Here is a 20,187-nt window from a genome sequence, read left to right on the forward strand (position 1 = left end):
GTGGGCTGTAGGAGAGTTGTACACACACACATACACACGAACGCTACTACTTTATATATATATATATATATATATATATAATGTATATATATATAGAGAGAGAGATAGAGAGAGAGATAGATAGCTAGATAGATTGATAGATAGATACAGAACCTTTATTAATCTGCACTGATTACAATTAAGAGTATAATATGAAAAATATAAAATTAATATACATTAATAATTAATGGAATTGTTGCATTGTCACAGGCAGACTTGGGGCCCAATAAATACAGTCAGCTGCGTGTGCGTTGACACGTTGTTACAATCTCTAAAAGTCGTGACGTCTTAACGTTAATTTTAATCCCCGCGAATATCTTTCACATAATGTTTGAACTTTATTTACTTCCTTATGCATTAATCCAAAATAATGAGTTAAGAAATAAATGGATTAAGAAGCATTATTTGTATCCGTATTTGAGTGAATTGCATATGAATGAGTTCATTAGACTGTGTATAAGTTGGAAGTTTAATATTTCATGATTGTGAATTGTGTTTGAGATTCTAGTAGCTAAAGTGACACAACCAGAATTCATTCGTCCGTAAAGAAATTTGTGTATTCGTATCATGACTGGCAAGAATTTCTGTAAAAAGTAGAATTTTACACTGCAATATTGACAGCGTTCGAGTTTTACTTTATGCGAACAAGAGTTCGCATCCTACAGTGACTTTCTTTTGATTGGTTTAAATTTGATATCGGTAACCAATCGAGAACGAGTATTTTGGTAAAACTGACCATTCAGTATAAAATGAAATAAATATAAATATTTCAATAAAATAGACATTAAATATTGCGCACAGACCGTTTCTTTGTTGTATGGTTTTCTTGCTGTTACTAATGGAACAGAGTGTCCTGGCCTGCGCTCCGTCTTGGGGGACAATGGATATTGCCCGTGCAATTGTGAAGCAAAATTTATGCAATCCTGACGTCTGTCTCTCCTGAGTCGACATAGCTTGGTTCCTGTTGCAAGGAGAAATCCAGACTACTTGAAATCATGCAGAAATAAGTGGAGAGCGCTGGTATTTCTAAGTGGTTACCAATTTTAGTACTGATCAAATTCAACGTCACACAACATAAAACAATTACGATGCGCATAAAACAGCCACAATGCACTACATTTGCTTTTCTAAGAAATTTTATAAACACATGAACCGTCATCAGGACGTGTTTAAGCCCTTTTTGCATTTAAAATGCAAATTTTATTTTAGTCTCAAACGAATCGGTAACTATGGAAAAATATTAGAAAATTCCTTCCTGGTGTTACGGGTGAGAGAGGTAGTAAATATTATTGTGAAGGTTAATATTCCTCCGCCTTATTCTATTCTCCTCCGCCTTATTCTATTCTAAATCCCTTACGTTAAGAAAGCTATCCTGGCATATCAAATCACAGAAATGTTACTTTGGTTTATCCTTGTCTTTTTGACGAGTAACTAAATGTACTATCTGTTCTGATGATGCACTTAGATTTTTCTGACCTCCGTCAGTGAAGGTGATGCCCCTCTACATAACAGAAACTTTATTTTTTGTTTAAAGCTTATTGAGAGAGTCGTATTTTAGTTACATTGAAGAAAATGAGCTTGTGTCTAAATCTGCCGTTGTCAGAAAGCAAACAAATAGTGACATCACCACGGCACAATTAAGGGAAGATACAATCACATTCTCCGTCTTACCCTTATTAAAGCCCATTTTATCTATACTTGTAAATATCCTTATTATCAGCTACTACTTCGTCCACGATGTTCTCACGGACGTCATGTCCTTATACTTTACATGAATCGTTATACGACATAATTACGTTGATCCACTGGTTCTTGCCAGATCACCAAAGTTATGGCTGACCATTTGGGAATACTAGACGCTGTCGGGATGGCGACCTAAAGGCAAGGTAAATTACCCACCTCCAATTAGGATACGTGAAATCACGTCAGGCCGGTGATGATTGAACTGTTGAGCAGTCCGATCGTTTCTTTCGGAATTAGTCAACGCTCCGTTGTGTTAGGCAAATGATGCTGATTGAGACACAATGGCTAAGACTACTCTTTCTGTATAAGCATTGTCCCTGTTGAAAGTAATTGCAACCTACTATATGCACTATAGTGCAAAGAACATCGTGGTGAAATGGTCCGAATACAGAAGCAACTGATGAACCAGGTTCATCGAGATCTGCGAACACAGACCTTATTCATGGAGAAAGAGTCATCAATCTGCAGGTCACGGTAAGCCCCACTATATAAAATCCGCACCAACCTGGTCACGATCATTGATATTCCTATCTAAACTTGTACTAATTACTGACAATAATTATCCAACCCCACCTCAAAAATATGATGGAAAGCAATGGTTGTGGGTTAATTGGTTATTTGAAGATATGAAGAACTGAAATGATAAAAGCATTTTATGAAAATGGTCGCCTTCGAATTTAAATAATCTACAAAGGATCATTTTACATATCTAACTCTCGACGCTATCCTGTACCTGTATAAGAACCAGACACGTCCTAAAATGGATTACTATTGCCGTATCTGGGCGAGAGCTGCTCGGAGCACCCTATTCAGCCTTGACAAATTTCCAAACCGGCTTCGAAACCTATTAGATGATGCCCTTTTCTCTTCGCTGCAAACTCTTTCCAACAGAAGAGACGTTGCGGGCCTATCTCTGTTGCACTATCTTTAATGTCATGGGAAGTGCTCGTCTGAGCTTTAATCTATGGTCCCCTTTTGCCAAACTTTTACAAGCAACACTTGTCTAGCTATAAGCACTATCAACAGTTTCTCCCCACTTCCCATCGGTCCTTAAATCTAAACGCAAATTCCATTAACAACGTTTCTTTCCTAGAACTGCCCGCCTGTGGAACTGACTGCAATATGGTCATCTTCAAGTTCAATGTAAACAAGTTCTTGTTGATCCTCTTCACTAAATGATCCATTTCTCTCTCATTGCCATCATTAACTATTAATACGTTATCCTAGTGACCATCGCGCACTCATTAACCCGTATTATCGAATCTTATTCAGCAGTGACTTCCAACTATTAAAAAAGGCCGTAAAACAAAACAAAACAAACCATACTTTGTGCTGTTCATTTATATCAGACACAATTAAGTCAAAAATAATATACATCTATTTTAATGACAAATGATTTATTTCTTTAGAAGTGGGTGTCACGTGTTGCCTTAGAACTATGTATTGTATGATATCATAAAAACATTATGAGTCTATTATTGTACCTTTTGAATGACTATACCTTTTAAATGCTCGCTCCGTTCGTTCTTGGTTGAACTCCGCGTGTTTCAGTGTTATTTAATTGTTTGTATTTCATTTGTTGACAATTTGACATGATTATAGCAAGTTTTGGGGCACTTTTTATATTCTGACACTATTGTTGTGTTTTATGGGAATGTTTAGAAAGAAAAGGAGACTTTCGTTGAAACAAACAAGGATAGTAAAGAGCATGAAGAAACAGGGCGGCAAAGTAGGGGGCAATGAAAGAAATGTATGGAAAAAGGAAAGAAAAACAGAAAATAAAAAAAAAGAAATGAAGAAAATACAGAAAGAGAAAGTCACAAAAAATAAGACAAAAACTAAGACCGTAAGAATAAAATACGTATAATAATTGAAAGGATAAAAAAAATCACAAAAAGTAACAAAAGGAGCAAAACAAAAAAGACAAATAGGGAAATAAAAACATATAAGTGAGGTTCCAAGAGTAAAGCCTCCTATTTTTTGATTAAAAACTCAAGACGTTTAAGAGCTACAGAGATGGAAGTGGTACGATTAAAACAAACAACTATTTGTGCTCCAGAATTAATTTTTCAGTATAGTCACCAACATTCTCAATGCACTTTTCCTAGCCTCTTTTGATGCCTTGATATAAAGTTCCGGAACGCGCTTTATCACTCATATCTCTTTCATAAATCTGAAATCAACGAACCCATCTCCGAACTGTGTTGACACTCACTGCATCCGCTTCGTAAATGTTGAACAAGCGCCGATAAATGTTGATCAATTCATTTCTTTTTTCTGAATGGAGGAATTGAATGACGCATCTGTGATACAAATGCACCTCCAAAACACGGGTTGCGTTTTCGAGTCTCACACCGTAAATACCTGCAACAAAGAGATGGAATTTTCAGATCAGAAGTGCATAAGTTTATTCGCCATTACAATGAAATTTAAAATCCATTCGGATTAATTCAGGCGAAATAAAAAAAAAAAGTTATTTTAGAACGTTGTTGCAGATTTAAATAAACTAGCAGGACCCGTGGAAATTCTACAGCGAACTCTTTCACGTGTAATATACTGATGTTGGCATTCTGCGGATTTCAAGTGAAATGAAGACGCCCTGATATTATTGAAGCTTTTTTGTTAAAACTGCAAAAGCATTTATCTAAGCTAGTAGGACGCTCGGCGAAAACCGATCGTAAAATACGCTTAAATATATTTTAATTCATACAGATTTCTTAAAAATTATTATAGAGTCAATTTTATATCAATAAGTTGTGATTTCAAAAATAAAAATATATATCGCTATAACTTGGGTGCATCACTATGAATCGAAACCGAAACCAAAACTTATGAATATATATTTATATATATACGTGTGTGTGTGAGCATATATATATGTAAATATACATATATATGTATACATATATACATTTATATAAATACATACATATATGCATATATATGCATATATAAATACATGCATATATATGCATATATATAGATATATAAATACATACATATGTCATATTTTGTGTTTCATTAAAAGAGTCTTATTATAAGTGATGTTGATCTTAGTGAGAGAGATGTTTTTGTAAGAGAGTTCTAGAGAGGGATTGTTGTGAGAGAGATTGTTCGTTCTATGATGTTTCATATATATTAAAAGTTAATTATTACTTGAAAGTGTTGATGGAGGAATCTCTTAGTGAGGGGATAGTGTTCACAGTCTTAGTGTAGATATGAGATGTAGATTCACATTGTGGATATGAGATGTGTATGTCACGACATTTTATAACACATACATATAATAACAATTTTCACTTTACCTTTTTGTAAGAATCACAAACACAAAGACGCTTTATCAAAACACATGATGGGTTTATTTCTTCACGACCGGTCGTGGTTTTCATCATCAAGAATTCACAGCTTCACATTTTAGTTTCAAAGTGATCGTCTCGCTTCCTAGACGTTCGAATTCCCAGACCCTCTCTGAGTTTCTCACTGACTGTCTCTCTGACCAACTCTAACTATCTAACTCTCACTTCCTATATTGATGAATCCATGCATGTCCGGCCACGTGAGCAAAATTCACGTGTTTCAACATGCGCGAGTCGCACGTTTCCCGAACATTCTGATTTGGCGAAAGTAGCCTGCACGGAAAAAAGAGTTTAAAAAAGAATGGAGCTAATCACATCGTCGAACGAATGTCGATAATAAAAATGCGACATACACCAGCCAACATGATTCGCTTGATACGTTGGAAGTTCACTCGACTTAATCCTTATTCCAGGAGTCAAAAAGGGAACACAGAAAAACTATTAAAACACCTTAGCTTAGAGATCGGGATGGGACATATCCTCGAGTGGAAAGGACGAGTCGAACAGCAGCAACGCGACTCATGCGGTGAAATGGCGACTCTCTCAACAGAGCCTTATCCCTGGAGCCGAAAAGGGAATTCAACAAAATTACGAAATTACTTGGTTTAAGATATGGGAAGGACACGGCCGAACGTCGGTGGTTGAGAAACAAGCGAGAAAGAAACACGAGGGAAGACAAATGGACAAGCGAACTTCGAAGGATATCGACTCGCGTGTCGGCGAAATGGGACTGCCTCACATTATAACATCAGAACATTGAATTTTGTCGGGTACCTAATCATCGGTTGAATGCACGTCCTCACAGTTAAGTACTATTAAATATCCCCCCCTTATCTCACAAATGTCGACTTGCTGAATTGAACTGGGTTTTTTAAACGATTTCTACTGCCTAACATAACTCAACCGTTTCCCACGTGAAAAAAAAAGAAAGGAAAGAGAAGGAATTTGAACAGTTTTCTTTAGTGTTGCCCCCACCCTTTTGACCCGTTGGACACTGTCTGCATGTTTTCTTATTATTTTCTTTTAATATTATGTCTTGATTGTTGAATTTTTAACGCACAATAAATGCCATGCGTATAATATATAAACAACCGTGTTGTTCCACTATTCATTGCCTGGTATTTCGTAACTGTGAGTCTTATGAGGAAATTCCACGACGGAAGTACTGTCCAGAACTTGGGTAAGTGCTACTGGATTGTGATAATTTTACAGCCGGCACGTACATTACATTACATTTTTTTTTTATTTTACGATACGTTTCGGGGATAAATTACCTTTTGTGATTTTTCAACCGGGACGTATGGTTACAATATACATACACATAAATATGGTGATGGGGGTGATTGTCACTTCTTGACAGAAGAAGACCATCTTTCCCTTGCTTTATTGTTGATTACTCATTCATTTTCATGTATTTTTGAAATCTTTTTTTTTTAATTATATACACATATATACATTTATACACACATACTTATATACATGTGGAGATGTGATCAAGATGCATCAATTCCTATTTTCTGTGGGAGCGAAGGTGGCTCTTCAGACCATCCCTGCTCTTACACAGTATGTTGTAAAGGTCACACTTAAGCTGAGATTGAGGGATGCCAACTGGTGCTGTTCTACTGTGGACGCTCATATGACGCTTCAGGCCCCCACTCGATTTACAGACCACAGAGCAAACAGAACATCTGTGCCCTGCAATGTTATCTCCATCAAAGAAAGATTGATCTCCATGTGAACGCTTTTGGCTAGCTAGGCCAGCTCCGGATAAAGTCATTTTACCGCATAAATCACAGGTGTGGTTCTGTATGAAATCCTCCGGCAGACCTGATATATCTGACAGAATTTTCTTCCGGATATCACGCTTCATTTTTGCATGCTCATATTTTTTCTTCTCAAAACTATCACAGCCATGATAGACTAAGGAGCGCCACTTTTTTACGATCATTGGAAGCACTTTCCCAACTGAACACGTCAATACCAAGAGCTTTAAGATTATCTTTGATGTTATCCTTAAAGCGTTTCCTCGGTTTATGTTGTGGGCGCTTTCCTTGTGTAATTTCACCATAGAACAGGCGCTTTGGCAATCTATCGTCGTCCATCATTGTCAGATGTCTAGCCCACCTCATCTGGTTGCGTATAATCAACTTCTCGATAAAAGGTACGTCGGCTCGCATGAGAACATCCATATCAGTTATATAAGTGCTCCATCTGATGCCCAGAATGTGTCTCAGGAATTTCGGGTGCACTCTCTCCATGACTTTTATGTGTCTACCATTAGTTGTCCAGGCCTCAGAAGCGTAAAGCAAGGATGATAAATAGAAGATTGATAGACACTGATCTTTGCATGAATAGTTATACCTCTGTCAGACCATACTCGCTTCTCTAAGCCACCAAAAGATTTAGTGGTACGCTGTATCATATTGTTGACCTCAGCATCTAGAGTTTCATCTCTGGCGAGAGTACTACCCAAATACACAAATGTGTCAACTACGGTAAGTCTCTGGTTGTTGACAAAAAATATTTGGTTCCATATACAAACTACCAGGTGGCGGTGTGAACATGACATTAGTGTTCTTAAGACTAATAGTAAGCCCAAAGACGCACAGGCCCTCGAAAACAGATCCCTAATACCCTGCATATCCCTCTTACCATGGGCTACAAGATCGGCGTCATCCGCATAAAACAATTCACGAAATTGGTGCTGAAAGGTCCGTGTAGAAGCATGAAAACGACGAAGATCAAAGACCTTACCTTTGGTTCTGAAACGCAAATAAACATCTAGAGAACATTCCCTAAAGGCATACGATAACATAGTTGCAAAATAAATTGGAAAAAGTGTAGGTGCTAGGATATCGCCCTGCTTCACACCATTTTTAACCGATATGGGTTTCGATAGGCATCCGTTGAAGTTCAGGGTGGAGGTCCCTGAGTAATCGTAGAAATTGAGCATCCCAACTTCCCCAGAATTATCCATAGGGCACTTCTGTTCACCGTATCAAAATCCTTAGTCAAATCAACAAAAACCTGATAAAGCGGAACACGGCGTTCAGTACATTTCTCCTGCAACTGCCGAGCAGAGAAGATCATGTCCGTGGTTCCTCTGCCCGGACGAAAGCCACTTTGGCTTTCTGGAATGACGGATGGACAAATATAATTTAACAATCTATTGAGTAGAACTCTGGAAAATACTTTGCCAACTGTTTCCAACAAACTTATCCCACGATAACTTCCACAGTCGGCCCTGGGCCCCGTTCCCTTGTACAGTGATATAAGAATTGCATCAACCCAATCCTGATGGACGGGAACACCTTTCCAGACATCAGTGATAAGATGAAGAATTTCATGAACAAGTTTATCACCCCCATGTAAGAGGACTTCCACAGGAATACCATCAAGCTCTGGAGCTCTCCCAACGCTCACTTCCTTGATTGCATCTCTAATTTCATTCTCAGATGGGAACACAGACATTTCATGGATAAGCTTCTGTTGTGATAAAAATTCATTGATGACGTCCTCATCAACATTAGAGGGGTTGTCAAAGAGATCAGAATAATGCTCGGTCCAACGAAGGAGAATCTTTTTAGGATCCTTTATAAGGGCAATTCCATCACTTGAGAGTAGGGGAGATGTAGATAGTGTTTGAGGACCAAAAGCTTTTTTAAGCAAATGATACATGCGTTTGAGGTCTTTACAATCAAAAGCCATCTGGATTTGGTTGGCGAGTTTAGCCCACCACTGATTCTTCATTTGGCGGAGTCGTTTTGGAGAATACCCTTGTTTGCTTTAAGTGACTGTTGGAGGGACTCTCGACCTCTATGAGAGGCAGATAACATCTTATGGTGCAAGTCATTTTAAGCACTTAAGAGTTGAGTAATTTCAGAATCATTATCATCAAACCAATCCTGATGTCTAGATTTGCGGAAGCCAAGAACATCCACACTTATTTCATAGATTTCATTTTACAGCCGGCACGTACATTACATTACATTTTTATTTTCATTTTACGATACGTTTCGGGGATAAATTCCTTTTTGGGATTTTTTCATCCGAGACGTATCGTCACAATATACATACACATAAATATATATATACATACACACATGTATATATATATACACACACATATATATACACACACATATATATACATACACACACACATATATATAATTATAATACTCAAATGACCGTGTAACGGGTGTTGTAACCCAACATCCGGTTTACGACTTCTGGTTACGCATGCGTACACAAACATAAACTCATAACAGCGTAAATAAATAATGAACTCGACAATAAAATGTATTGGTTTACTGTGTAGGTTTTCAGCGTCCCAATTGCTTTTTTTTTTCGCGTTTTCGCTGAATATGACCTAAAATTATATCCAGTGGTGAGGCCCCAGCTTGTGGGCTTTGGGGAGTGTGGAGCCACCCTTTAATTACCATTGCTCCCAGGTCCACTCTGACCCAGAGTGGTAGTACCTGTTAGGGTCCCAACTATGGGTTAAATAGAAACCGACGTGAAAGAAACAAATATATTCTATTAAAAATATTTGTCTTCAAAATCTTTGGATTCGGCATTAAATAACCCGAAAAGGGTTGATATGCCGTAAAACAAAAACAACCAACCAACCAACCAACCAGAACATTCGGGGGGGGTGAAGGTTTATAACTAAACTTACGCTCATTTAACATATCTATTGTGGGTATACATTGTATTAGTTGCCTTTCATTATAAAGGATAGAAAAAAGTTACGAGCATTTCAATTTTAGTTAAATAAAAGTGGCCAAAACCGTGTAGTCATTGCAGCCGATTCCACCATCATTATAACGGATACAACTGATGATTCCGTCAAGAAAACAATTATTAATCTTCATAGGGAACACCATTCAATACGGAAGATAGCTGATGACATGAAGCTCTCAAAAAGTACCGTTGATAGAGTTATAAAGGATTTCAAGAATACTGGGAAAATTCTACCACTGAAGAAAAATGGCAGACCTCGAATAACTTCTGCTAGACAAGATCGATTGTTTAAGAAGATGGCACTGAACGATAATTTTCAGACAGCTGCCAGCATTTCTCGTGAACTATATGTTTGTCATTACATCAAAGAGTCGCGTAAAACAGTATCAAAATGCTAGAGTGAAATTTGTCTGTTTGCGAGATCACCGTTGATAAACAAGAACAAGAAACTCAGATTAAGCTTTGCTCAAGATCATGCGTTGTGGAAAATTGATAATTTGCGAAATGTATTTTTTTCTGATGAAAGTAAGTTTAATGTATATGGATCTGACGGGAAGAACTTTATAAGGAGGTTTACTGGCGAGAGATTTAATAAAAAAAAAAGCACGAAGAAAACGGTTACGTTTAGTGGGAGTAGCGTAATGGTGTTTGGAGTGATTTCTTGGAAAGGAACGACGGATCTGGTCCGTCTAAATACAAGAGTTAATGGTACGATATACAAGAACTTGTTGAGAGATCATGTCATCGTAATACTTAGAAATTCTGAGCGTGAAACACCTATTTTCCTGCAGGATGACACCCCCTGCCACAAGGCTAAACATGTAATGGAATTTTTGAACGAGCAAAATATGGATATTTTGGATTCGTATCCTCAAAGCCCGGACCTAAACCCCATTGAAAACCTATGGTCTACTTTGAGAAAATATCAGAATGACCAAAAAGACAAAAAATCATCAAAATAAAAAAGAAAAGCAATAATTAATAAAAGAATGTGAAAAAAAAGAAAGAAAACCAACACAAATAGACATCATAAAGGGCGAAGGTTAGAAATCAGAAAAAAATGTAATAGAAGAATTTATTCACCCAAGCGACTGCGATGTATGTATGTACGTTAGCATGTCTGCCTAAAATTTTCGACAGATTTGCACAAGATCATTATCCCTTCAGGCTCAACCCTTCAGACGACAAATACCGAAAAATTGGCTAAATATATTAATTTCTTCACTCTCAACCTGCGCCCTTCTCTACAAGGAGGGGTCGCTTTTAACACCGATATTTTCGAAAGTTATCCCTTCTATTCGATTGTCTAGCCTTAATTTAAACCCACGTCACTTCCGGTTTGGCGGTGATCCTAACAGCAAAGACGTCACGTTTCCCCCGTTCTTTTCCTTATTCGCGGTACAGATTCGAGCCTGCCTTCCTACTACCACTTTTTTGCTCAACACACACTTCCAAACATCCGGTCAACGCCGGGTATCCATTCTAGTCTATATATCTATAAAAGTGAACGTGTCTCTGTGTGTGTCTGTGTACATTTACCTACGCAATAACTCTGTCAATTTTAAGTCTACAGACTCAAAATTTAACATACAGGATACTGAGATTTGAGAAAATCTTTGTAATCCGATTTCGGCTACAAATTTGGCTGTTAAGAGGTCAAAGTTCAACGATTTGACATTTGAGAACTCTACGAAACCTCTCCAACAATTTTTGGTATAAACAATTGAAATTTTAGATATAAGTTCCTTGGACATGGATCTAACTTAATAACTTGATTTGAGCCCAAAACAATAAATGTTAAGGGGTCATAATAGGGGTCACATTTTTAAGAAATTTGACCTCTGCGGTCTCTACCAAATTACTCAGACAATTTCTTGTCTCAACATTTAATATTTTACATAAAGGTATTCAAAGATAGGACAAGCTTTTTAATCGGTTTGGGTCGAAAATTTTTAGTTATCAATACATAAATATATAGAAGGCGATGGACTTTCACAAGATCAGTATCGTTCTGAAGATCAGCTTTTCAAACGACAAATATCGAAAAATTGGCTAACAATATTGATATCTTCACCTTAAATTGGGCACTTTTCTACAGGAGGGGTTACTCTTTTTCGCCGGTATTTTTGAAAGTCATCCTCTCCTTTCGATTGTCTAGATTAATTTAAACCTATGTCACTTTCGGTTTGGCGGTGGTCGTAAAAGCAAAGACGTCAGCTTTTTCCCTCGTTCTTTTTCTCTTTCGCGGTACGGGTTCGAGCTTGCCTTCCTACTACCACTTTTTTTTTTTTTTTTGCTCAGCACACACCTCCAAACACCCAGGCAACGCTGAGCACCCATGCTTGTAGAATTAAAAATGAAACACAAAAATCAGAATAAAATGGTAAAATTGAATACAGAAATGAAAAGAAAAATATCGAGTTCAAGAGAGAAAGATAGTTAAATAAAACATGGAAAACCTTCAGTTACATTGGCAAGACCGATGTTAAAAATACGGAAAAGAAATACAGAAAATAGAAAATGATTAGAACAAAAGAAAACATTCATATGTCTATAAAAGTGAAACTGTGTGTTTGTGTGTGCGCGCGTGTGTTTGTCTGTGTGTATGTAAATTTCCCTATTAAACTAATCTTTCATTTTTCAGTCTACAAACTCGAGATTTGACATAAGTAGTATTGAGAGTTGGGACAATCTTTTTAATCGGTTTCGGACAGAAATTTGGCTGTCAGCGGATCAAAGTTTAACGATTTGACCTTTGAATACTCTACCAAACTCCTTCGCCAATTTGGGGCTATATACTCGAAATTTTAGATGTAAGTTACTTGAATATGGATCAAACTTTTAATGTGATTTGAGCCCATAACAATCAATGTTAGGAGGTCAAAATTAGGGTCAAAGTTTTAAAAAAAAAATGACCTCTGCAATTTCCTCCTAAATTACCCAACCAATTTTTAGTCTAAACATTTAAATTTTACCTAAAGTGTATTGAAACAAAGGGCAAGCTTTGTACTCGGCTTTTAGCCGAGAATTTGGCTACCAAGGGATCAAAATTCAAGAGATGTGACCATTGCAGTCTCTAATAAACTATTCAGCCAATTTTGGGTCTAAACATTTGAAATTTTACATAAAGGGTATTCAGACATGCGGCAAGCTTTTTTTTAATCAGTTTTGAACAGTACATAAGGGCCGAGCAAACCGGGCTGAACTGCTAGTCAAATACAAATGGACAAAAATAGAATATGAAACTGAATAAAACAGAATAAAAACAATAAAAAAAGCTAATGAAAAGTAAAAAAAGAAAAACAGAAAAAGATTTACAAAATAAAGGGCAGGAGAAAACAGAAAAACAGAAAAAGTAATAAATCAAAAAGAAAAATTTACTCACAAAGAAAATAAAGCAAACTGCAAGAAACAAGACTAAAGATGCAAAATTGTTAACAACCGAAAAAATCGTAAACAAAATAAGTGACTAATATTAAACGCAATAGAAGTTAAATATCTATCGACCTGTGTAGTTATAACGTTCTAAAACTGTTTCGTTTTTAATTTTTCATTTCAAAAGTTTATTTTGTTCAATGCACTCTTGCCACACACAGTTGCCTCTATCGCTTATTCTATGGGAGGAGTCATGCCTGGGAAAATAGTAAAACAATGGCGTGAATTAAAACTTACTTTAAATTTGATAAGCAAAATATTCGTGTACTTCAGTAGTTATTTACATCTTTCTGTCAGCCGAACAGCTAATAGATATGCGTTAATACATATTATTAAATATAAAATTAATAAGAAACAGTTTCAGCACGTTCAAAGTACAATAGTCGGTAGGTAATGACATTCTACTGCATATATGATATGTTTTACATTTTTTTACGATTTCTACACTGTTAATTAATCTGCAATAGCGGAAGAAAAAAGAGGGAAAGAGAGAGAAAATGGAGGAGCAAAAAGAAGATATAAAGAAAAAAGAGAACAAAGGAAGAAAATGAAGATAGAGAAAAAAATGGAGAAAAAAAGAAAGGGTGAGAACAAATGGAGGAAAAATGGAGGGAGAGAGAAAAAGGAGAAAAAGAAGAGATAGAGAAAAGAAAACTATAGGATAAAAAATAAGAGACAGAGGAAAAAAATGGAGGAAAAAATATACAGAAAAAAGAGAACAAAGAAAGAAAAAAGAGATAGAGAAAGAGAAGAGATAGAAGAAAAAGAGAACAAAGAAAGAAAAAAGAGATAGAGAAAGAGAAGAGATAGAAGAAAAAGAGAACAAAGGGAGAAAAACGGAGAAAAAAAATTAAAAACGCAAGAAAAATGAACAGTAAACATGAAAAGAAAGAAAAGGAAAAAGAAATGTGAAGCAAGAGAGAATATTAAGAGAAAAAAATCAAAATGAAAAATGAGAAGAAAAAATTAAACCGAAAAAGGAAACAAAGAAAAAGAGAAAATAAATAAAAATAAGAATGAAATGGAATGAGAAAGAGAATCGAAAAGAAAAAACCGGAAAGAAAAAATAAATAAAAAGAAAAATACAAGAAGATAAATATAACAAGGAAAAAGCAAAAAAATGAATATTAAAAAAGAAATAAGAAAAACGAAAGAAAATTAAATATAAAGAAAAAGAAATGAGAAGAAAGAAAGACAAAAATGTAACACAAAATAAGAAAGAAAAAGAAAGAAAAAATAGATGTAAAAAAGAAATGAAGAAAAAAGTAAGAAAAAAGTAATAAAATTGAGAATGAAAAAGAAAATAAAAAGGAAAAGACACCAGAAAATAAGGGTAAGATGTAAAAAAAAAAATGGCCATCAAATGTGGCACAAGATAATCTTCCTAGGCATTAGTTCATGCCTAAACACCTTTGTGGCTGAGTATCAGAAGGCAATGTCTGACAAAATTCAAGGAAAACACTTTAACAGAATGAAGAGAGAAAGAGTATTGAAAAGCCGGACCATTTTTTTAAATGAAAAAATCTTAAAAAATAATTATTCCTCAAAGAAGTAAAAATAAATAAATAAACGAATAAGTAAAAACGGAAATTAAACAAAAAATAATGAAAAATATACGGCAAGAAAGACAAAAAAGAATCTAATTAAAAAATAGTAAAGAAAAAATATCTTTACAATATGAAGTTCAGAAAGAAAATTAGAAAAACCTGATGTTAATCCGAAAAGAAAGAAGACGCACTCCTTTGTTCACTTGTTTTGACTTTAGTTTGATTTAAAAAAAAAAAAATACCGAATTTCAGTATCTTGTCATCTCTACCACCACGCCCGGACTCTCCAACCTCAGCCTACGCAGTAATATAATCCTCCCGCCACTACCACGATAAAAAGGCCACCTGGCAGCGTTATGAATTTGAGAATCCCACCCACCCGTTAATACACCGTCTCCCACCCATCCCACATTCCCATGACGTGCCAATAACTATCTTTTTTGCTCGCCGATTCCAGCCTAGGACTTGAGGACAAGCCCATCCTTGGCTTTCAGAGAAATTGTGGGTAATAACACGATATTGTTTACTACAGTAATCCTTTGCTTTTCAAAAGTAGCTGTTTTTGCAATGTTGGTGGTTTAATTGATAGAGGAATAATACTTCGAATATATATATATATATATATATATATATATATATATATATATATATATATATATATATATATATATATATATATACACGTTGCTTAACTTCGGTTGGTTGATTGGTTGTTTTTGTTTTACAGCATATCAACACTTTCAGGTTATTTAATGCCGAATCCAGTTATACGGAAGAAATTTTTTTTATTAGAATATATATTTTTTTTCGTGTCAGTTTCTATTTAACCCATAGTTGGGGCCCTAACAGGTACTACCACTCTGAACGCATTAATTCATTGGGAGAGACGTACCCCCAGTCTTCGTTAAGACATGCATCAAGGAGAAGTAAACTCTGATGTAAAACCTTGCGGTCTGCTGTATACTTTTTCCTGTGCCAATCATCTGCACCGACAAAGGTTAGCAGTTCTAAAAGAATGCGTGGTTGATTCTACACAAAGCCTTCACCACTGAAAAGAAATCATTTGTGTGGATTTCAGAGCAACTTTAGTGTTGTGGCCGAAGCTCATACGTCGTCGAAATCGACGGATGAGCCCATTATATATATATATATATATATATATATATATATATATATATATATATATATATATGTGTGTGTGTGTGTGTGTGTGTGTGTGTGTGTGTGTGTGTGTGTGTGTGTGTGTGTGTGAAATTTAGTCATTAAATAAATTTAAAACTTATGACGTGAAATGTTTAAATTTCAAATCAATTTTATTTTATTATTATATGTAAGACAAAGAATGCATTTGAAATAGTATATCTCATCTTATACGATTTCAATGTCTTCTATCCCTTCAGAGGAGGAAACATTAGCAAATGATTACAATGGTTTAGACCTTATTTGCTAAAACCAGTAAGACATGGAAAATCACAATTAAAAGTTTGTTAAAGTGTCTAAAGTAAGGGAAGTTAATGAAAAGGATACTGAATTTCACATCCAAATTGCATAGTAAAATCTGAAGTGAAAGTTTTTGGTAGCAGTGAGGCAATAGGAGTATCAGAAGCCGCCATTGAAAACTTGAATAAACATCTGATTATATAAACTCTCTCTGTTTCGAAGCTTATAATCAATATGAAAATGTAATTTCAAACCGTATTTTTTTCAATAAAATGAGGAAAGACCAAATTTTAAATTAATGAAAGGTTTAATCGAAAAAAAATACAATTTCTTTTCATAGATTTTCTTTAAAAAAGGTTTCACGAAATTCAACAAATTTTAACTGATACCAAAATCTATTAAATATGCATAAATGCCACAAAATCACTTAACCTGTAAAAAAACTAAGCAATATACGTTTCAATTCTCCATTCATATAATTGACCATATTTATATTTTATATTCCATGTATTTATTAAATAAAAGGATTTTTTTAAAGCAAGGGTCCCAGAAAATCGCATTTTCATAACTCGTTTTGCGGCATTAGCTTAAAGCGGTGTTGCTTCTAATTAGCAACTTATGAAATATGGATACGTCAAAGGGACATGATTATTTCCATAACGTAAAAATAACACGTTAGACGAAATATATTTCAAAAGTAATCTCGATAGTAAATATATGAATAAACGAACATTTAATGTAATAATAAGGACAAACACGTATTTTTTACTATAAGCATATTTTATTCAGTTTTCTTTTAAAATAAATGAATAATTATGTATATACCAAAAATATTAAAAGAAAAATATTTTTTAAAAAAGTTGGTTCCGATGGGTTACCGTACATGAAAATCGGCTCACATTTCAGTCATCAGTTTTTGCCGATAAAAAAAACGAGTCGACCGATTTTTTATTTTTTTCTTCTCTCTAAGAAATACATGCGTGTTTGATTTAATATATTTTATTTCTACTTTCTGGGGTGATGTTTTTAATATCTAAAAAAAACATTGAATGAAATAGAAATAATTGTCGTAATTAAACGAAACTTTCTAAACAATATAGTAAGATTATAATGTTTACTTAAAAAAAAGATTGAACGTGGTTAAAAAAATAAAAGTTTTACACTTTGGGCTTTACAAGTAATTTTGCAAATAACTGTATTTTTTGTTGTTGTTTTAAATTAGCATATTTTATTTATTGATCTTTTATCTTCAATTTGTCATATATACATTTGAGGGGTGAAAATTAATTGTTTTCATTTTAATAGACATTTAAAAATGGGGGTTGAATTAAGAAAAAACGTTGTCTAGAATATTATACGCGGTTTATTGGAAAGAGCATAAAATTTCACATTGAACCTAAAAGTATCATAAAAATTAAATCAATAGAAAAATCTTGATAGATTTTTAAAGTGAAAAAATTGAAAAAAAATTAACTCGTAAAATTCAATTGATTTCATTACATAAACAAAATGGCTGCATAAACGTTCGCAGGCACTGTGTAAACACTGCTTTTTTTAAATAAAAAAATAATATTTCTATTATTTTTAAACGACTTTAATAGTTTATTTTGGAGTTATGTTCTATAAAGAAAACGAACAACCCACTTTCAAAAGAGAAATTACGAGTTTTTTTAAATATTTTATTCACAGTGTTGTGTAAGGTGTGTCAAAAATTCACCCAAAATTCTGACACATCTAGTGAGGCAATGGGATTTAATCTATATTTTGAGTAATCCATGGCACAATGCAACAGTCCGAAGTAGACATACTTTCCTGGTTTCTTTTTTGTTTATATAATGAGTCCGGTAAATAAATTATTGTATAGGTCCGGATAATCTGTTTATTAATAAACATATAATTATTTTTTTAATTTTTTATTTTTATTTATTTATTTTTTATTATTATTATTTGTTCATTTATTTCTTTTCTCTTTATTTATTATTTATTTTCTATTTATTTATTAATTCGTTTATTTATTTATTTATTTATTTTCCATTTAGTGTCGTCTAACAACTCTTGCTGACATTTTTAAGTGATGACCTGTACATTTCAGTTAACCTATATCATTTTGCCCTATATATCTTTTTCGCGCCTTTAACATTTCCTGTCTGGGTCATTTGGACTTTTGTTTCCCTTTATTTTATATTTTATATTTAACTTTATCATCATTTTTTCTCTCCTCTTTCTCTTCCCTGATCTTTCTTATTTATATTTATGTCTCGGAAGTAGAGTGAAAAGCATATCTTTTTTTTTTTTTAATATTATTGACATCTTTTCTTTTTTCCTTGTACACATTTTTGTGAATTATTCCGTGGATTTCTGCCTTTGGATTATTATGGACCATCTTCTTCCAATTACGGGATTTCTCTGGATTTTACTTGTACAAATGGAAATTCAATTAACTTTCTTGAAGTTTTACATTTGGATTTTACCGTCACTGGATTATTTATCTTCCACCAGATTATCCATTCATGTGTAATCACCTTTTTCTTCACCATATTCCCTCTGCTTCACTTTTTTTGTTTTCAAGTAAGATCTTTGACTTACTTGTTGTTTCATCTAATACTTCTGCATGCAAAATCCGATCCCGCATTTTGCTAATTTCTACCCTCTGATGAGAAGGAAAGTATTTCTTCGAAACTGCGAGGATTAAGGACTATCCATTTATCTAGTGTTTCCTTTTCAGATTAAATATGTTTTTAACTCATTTTAAAGTGTTTTTAACATATTTTATTAACTGTTTGATCATATTATAAGCTCTATTTCCTATTTGGTTTTATTGAGCTTTTACATCTGGTTGAGATAATTTTATAAACATTAATTCTTTGATATTTATAATATACTTTAATTTTACCATCTTGGATCATTTTGGTAAATTCAATTGTAATTTTTATTTTATAATTATATATAATTATTTTTTTTACTATAATAATTAAATAATTAAATATCTACATATATATATATATATATATATATATATATTTTTTTTTATGTTTTCATATAATTATAATATATGAGTTTCAAATTCCACTCTGAAATAACTTCAATTTTTGAATAAAATAAAATATAAAAACGGTTTCTGTAGACAGGCAAAGCGAGTGAATTGAAGAGAACATAAACTGACATGAAAAATGAAAATATATAAATAAAGAAAGAAAGAAAGGAAGAAAAGAAAATGCTTATACATAATAAATTAGCATAAGTGAAAAATATTTCCAAATGAAATCTTATTCTAATGTTTAAAAGATGAAGGTGGGAATTGGAAGGAACAAACATAAGGAGTGAAAAGAAAAAGGAAAAGAAGAGAAGAGAAAATATAGAAAATAAAATAAAAGATGTTGTCCTGCTTTCCAGCTGACTACAATATGGTTGTCTTCAAGTCTAACGTAAACAAGTTTTTGATAGGCCGTTCCATAAAAGTTAACAAATTTACCGAATTTCCATTACTAACAATTACTATATTGTCCAATTGTCTACTGTACACTCTTTAACCCTTATCCTCTTGGCATTGATAAGTGGTGATGTCTATGTAAAAAGAAAAAGAAGAGGAAAGAAAAAGAAAAGAAAGGGCAAGGAACAGGGAAAGATAGAAATTAGAGTAATAATGACAAAAGAATTAGAGGGGAAACTATTAAAGGAAAAAGAATGACTAAGAAACGAAATCTTTAACCGTTTATACAGATAAATTGACAGACCTCAAATTTAGTTCAAGGCTTCTAGACAGGCTCAAATGCAGGAAAGAAGAGAAAAGGAAAGAGAAAGAAAGCAAAAAATCACGCCATGTCATACGGAAATATTCCGCTTAAACATTATTTTAACTCAATTTTACCCGTCTATTATAT

Source organism: Euprymna scolopes, chromosome 19 (assembly GCF_053919585.1).
Source record: "Euprymna scolopes isolate OS-2025 chromosome 19, ASM5391958v1, whole genome shotgun sequence".
NCBI classification, from domain to species: Eukaryota; Metazoa; Mollusca; class Cephalopoda; order Sepiida; family Sepiolidae; genus Euprymna; species Euprymna scolopes.